The following is a 5192-nucleotide window of genomic DNA, read 5'->3' on the forward strand; positions in this document are numbered from 1 at the left end:
AACTCTTCAGAAGTTAAGTTGACTTTTAGAAGAGAACTTCAGACTGTTTGGGGTTATTGAAGAGTAATACAAATTAGAAGTAGACCCAGGAAGCTGGAGCAGATATCTCCTCAATGTCATCTGGAACAGAGAGACATGCTTCTATGTTGACTTAATGGTGGTTTTACCCTTCTGGGCAGCTGAACTCCACCACAACCCCTTTCCTCCTCCTCAAAGAAAAAGGGGAGAAAATACAATGGAAAAAGATCAAGGACTGAGATAAGGACAGGGAGATCACTCACCAATTATCGTTGTGGGAAAAATAGAATCAGCATAGGGAGATTAATATAATTTATTACCTATCACTAGCAGACTAGAGCAGGGAGAAAACAAAAGCAAACTAAAAACACTTTTCCCCCATCCGCCCTCTTCTACATCCTCCCCCAGCACAGCACAGGGGAACAAGGAAAGGGGGCTGCAGTCAGTCCCCGAGGCTTCGTCTCCGCCGCTCCCTCACGGTCCCTCCCTGCCCCTGCTCCCCGTGGGGTCCCTCCCACGGGATGCCGTCCTGCCCGAACTGAGCCTGCGGGGGCTGCCCACAGGCAGCAGCTCTTCAAGCACTGCTCTCACACGGCTCCATACCACGGGGTCCATCCCCCAGGAGCAAACTGCTCCAGCACGGGTCCCCCACGGGCGGCAGCTCCCCCCAGACCCCTGCTCCTGCGTGGGCTCCTCTCCACGGGCTGCAGCTCCGGCCCGGGGCCTGCTCCTGCGGGGGCTCTCCATGGGCCGCAGCCTCCTCCAGGCCACATCCACCTGCTCCACCGGGGGCTCCTCCACGGGCTGCAGCGTGGAGATCTGCTCCGTGTGGGACCCATGGGCTGCAGGGGGACAGCCTGCTCCGCCAGGGGCCTCTCCACAGGCCGCAGGGAACTGCTGCTGTGTGCCTGGAGCACCTCCTGCCCTCCTGCTGCCCTGACCTTGGGGTCTGCAGGGCTGCTTCTCACTCCTCTCTCCAAGCTGCTGTTGCACAGCATTTTTTTTTCCCCTCTTTCTTAAATCTCCTCTCACAGGGGCACAACCAACGTCGCTCACTGGCTCAGCTCTGGCCAGCAGCGGGTCCCTTTGGAGCTGTCTGGAGCTGTCTCTGATCTGATGTGGGGCAGTTGCTGGGCTCTCCTCACAGAGGCCGCCCCTGCAGGCCTCCTGCTACCAAACCCTTGCTACGTAAACCCAATACACCCCTCCACATGGTGGGTGTCCACAAAGGAGCAGAGCTAGTCATGGGGACAAGAGATCCATGACTTCTCCCTCTCTGTCTGCCTTTGACGTGCAGCACAGGGATTCAGAGACCATCTGCAGCGTTACTCTGGGAAAAAGTGCATTGCTGATGCCATGAAAGGGAAGTATTAGTAAAGGGTTGATGGTGAAGATGAAGTTCTCTTACTCTTCCCCATATATCTGCATCTGCCAGAGGGGAATCCACCTGCAGATAGGGTGAAAAACATATACCACAAAATGAATACATTGCATAGCACATAAGCTTTACAGCTTAACACATGAATACTGACACCTTCAAAGTGAGTAGTTAAACATATAAAGAATGATAGATCTTCTTTGCCTATATTTTGGCTATAGAAAATGTAAAATAATACAAGGTCTCAGTGTTTAGAAAGCAAATGTGAAGAGACAGACATCGGCTAACTACTGAAGACTACATTTTGTTAATAAAAGGCTGCTACACAGCAGCTTTTTCTCTCAGATAGGGGAAAAACTCTTTGGATGATGTCACTGAAGACAGAATATGAGTGCATCGTAAGTGGTCAGTAAGATTTCATAAAAATGTTGCAGATAACCCTTGAGGATGAAGGCTCTTAGCTTCGCCATCCATCTTTACAGGCTGCTGCTAAATTTTCTCAAGCTGTAGAGCATTATTTATGCAGAGGTATGATGGATAGACCTAAGTCAGTAATGAAGTTTTGTTTAACTCAGTCAGATGGGCAAAGCACAAAGGGGACCCTCTTGATGAACAGATTTTCCTCTCACAAGTCAAACTCCTGATGGGTACCAAACCAGTTCCTACTAGGGATGATAACACTGGAGATTTATATTTTTTTCCCCCAAATATTAAAAATAAAATCCTATGGATTTCAAGGAAGAAAGGTAGGCTTTTTTCCATTATTTTTTCTTGGAAGACTACCTAATAGCACTCATGTGTTGGACACCAGCTCCTCCTTCACTCATGCAGTTTACATCATGCATGATGTAAACACCACTGTCTTATGGCTATGGCAATCTAGCCTGCTGTGCATTGAGAAGGGACATTTGCTGACATTCAGAAAACAGGGCTTGTCCTCTAGCACTGATAAAAAAAATGCCTCTCTGGGGCATGATACCACCTTGTCCTTTGTACAGTTACAGACAGTTTCTTCAGTCTGGTTTTAGCCTTCTTACCGTGGCTTGTATTACCAACAAAATACGCACATATCTGTTCTGCTCCCTTTCTCATCACACCGCTGGGAACTGGATAGTCATTAATGTCTCTGTTTCAGAATGAGAGAAATGCAGGACAACAAATTGCATAATTCTAAGTTCTTCATCCCATGTTTATGCTAGTAGGCCATGACACTGTTTTTTACATACAATTGCAATTTTTCTTTTTTTCTGGTTATTTGTGATTTGGAGAATGCTGCTTTAAGCAGTCAATAGCAATTATACTTGGAGAAAAGAACATACAATACAAATTAGAGCAATATAGATTTTCCCCCCTGTTACTTTAATGTTTAGTTACCCTGTTAGATTTAAACTGAGTACATAATGTTTAATAAATTGCTTTCACTAAAACCCATTAACTGACACTTAGAAATAGCATTTTAATCCAAAGGAGTGCAGCAAAACATTACTGCAATTAATAGGTACGTTGAAGCACTGAAAAATCCAGTCTAAAACAAAGTGTATCCATGGTGGCAGGTTGTTTATATCCGATGCCTAAAAGCATCTTGAAAACTAATGGCAAGCTCCAATGAACACCATGGATTTACTCACATTTACATACAATGAGGACTTAGACCTGTGACTTAAACCCATATTTCATTGCGTTAGCAAAATTCACTGCCTTACTCATGACTGGGCACAGGATGAAGAAGAGTTTGAGGGCAAAGACTTTATGGCCATGTGCTAGCCAACTGATAGGAGAAGCCGGGCTATGGCTTGTGCTCACAGTTACTTCTACTCTTCCTCTTCCTCTCCCTTCCTCCTTCTCTTCCTGGCAAGGACAGCAGCATCTTCCTGCAGCTTGTTTATTCATTCTGCCTCAGTTTGGGCAACATCAAGAATGACAGCACCACATGTCCTCTGTGGAGGCTGGAAACTTGAGCCAGGACTTTTTGAAGCAGGTGAGTCTTAGCAAACAGGTGAGTGCTAGCAAACAGGTTCATCTAAGAGGACATTCTCCAGAGAAGTTCTTGACCTGACTCTTCCAGTGGACAGAAAGGGTTCTCAGAAGTAATTTTTTGTTTTGTTTTGTTTTATTTTGTTTTGTTTTGTTTTGTTTTGTTTTTTAAGGAGAGATCAGAGGAACTCACATGGACTGAAGAAGCAGATTGCCATGACAAGTTCAGAGCCAAGTTAACCTTCTGAGTTGTTTCTTCCTCATAATCTCCCTCTGCCAGCCAGCTGAATTTTGTTTTAACCTTTTAAAGAAACGAGGAATCATAATTCCCCTCCTAATTTATTATGAAGCAACTCCATATCCATCCATATATGCTTCTTTGGCTATGGCTAATGAAATGTCTTTTTTAAACAGCAACATGAAGAGATTTTATAGTCTGTCTTTTCCACGCTGAAAGTACATGCAATGTCAGTGTCTAGAATTTGGGAAACATTTTCTGTTGAGAGGATTTGTTAAAATAATGTCTGCATACCACTTGTCAAGAAACTTGGATAACGACATTTTATATTTTTAAATAAAAACACAATAATCAGGTTTTATACCAGAAATCCTCATCTGTAATTTCAACTTGGTAACTTAAAACTTTAGCAGAAGCACATTCTATATAATTTTTATGGCATTGGTAAAGACACTGTTTTTCAATGTAAAGATTCATCCATCATTCTATTTCTCTTGATGAAATTTAACACAAATATGCTGGAAGCACTAACAAAATATTAGATTGTCTCATTGGAATCAAGTGGAGGAAGAAAAAACACAAGAGTATGTTTCATTAATGCACAAAGTGTTCTTGAACACTCACCTTGTAAAATGAGGTCAGACATAAAATGTTCATTCTTGGGATACTTTCTGAGTCCCCAAAATGATGTAGGAAGCTTCAGTGGTGCTGTAACATTACTGAAATCTTTAACCATAGCTGAGCTGGGGAAAGATAGCCAGTCTATTTGTACATGTGACTGTATGAATGTTTTCACTCGTGAAAAAGTCCATCAAATCAGTAGGAATTTCCCCAGTAGCTGTGATGACCAACCTTGTGATTAGCTGATGGAAAACAAGCCTCTGTCTGCTCAGATTGAAGAGCAAGGCAATTAGGAATAGATCGGTATCTACTTATATCTGGCCACCATGATGTCAGCTGAAGGATTTTATATTAGCTATGCTTGGACAGCTTTTATGAACTGCTTTTAAAGTATGATGAAGATACTTACTCAGAACAATTGTTCTTATACCCCCAGGAGGCAGCCCACCTCTATTGAAAGTTTATCCTTCCTCTAAAAATCAAGTCTCATCTCCTGAGTAATTTCACATTTGTACCACTAGCCATTTAATTTGAGGCATGGAACTTTATATAGCAACTAATCTCCATGTGGCCTGGCAGAGTTGGTTGATTGTCACAGATAATTGGTTGATTTGGACAGTATTCAAGCTAGTGGCCTTCTGTATCCAAGACAATCTCTCTTCAGAATATACTGTGCACTCTTTCAAAGGTAGCATGGAAAGACCATCATCATTAGCAATTTTGCTGAACAGCAATATTTAATAACTGACTAACAGGCCATTACCTGAATTGCCTACCTATGTCATTTCAGCACAGCTAAAATAGGAATTCCCTCTCAGTCTTTCAGAACAGAAGAGGTTTTCAATCAACTATTTGTGTAAATCTGGGGGCATGTAGGTAGTCATGAGCCGTCTGCTTTCTAAATAAAGAAAATGTTTAATTGATATCAGTAAGCTCCTTGTATAAACAAAAGGTTCTCCCCGG

General features: G+C 43.0%; 1 long non-coding RNA gene across 1 annotated transcript; it reads left to right on the forward strand.

The window, feature by feature from the left end:
- The first annotated feature begins 1357 nt into the window (after nucleotides 1–1357).
- On the forward strand, nucleotides 1358–4509 carry LOC125184422 (uncharacterized). The gene is made up of 3 exons (XR_007168387.2): nucleotides 1358–1924; nucleotides 3253–3374; nucleotides 3544–4509. It is a non-coding gene; the product is annotated as an uncharacterized lncRNA (long non-coding RNA).
- Nucleotides 4510–5192: the final 683 nt, after the last annotated feature.

Source organism: Anser cygnoides, chromosome 3 (genome assembly GCF_040182565.1).
Source record: "Anser cygnoides isolate HZ-2024a breed goose chromosome 3, Taihu_goose_T2T_genome, whole genome shotgun sequence".
NCBI lineage: Eukaryota > Metazoa > Chordata > Aves > Anseriformes > Anatidae > Anser > Anser cygnoides.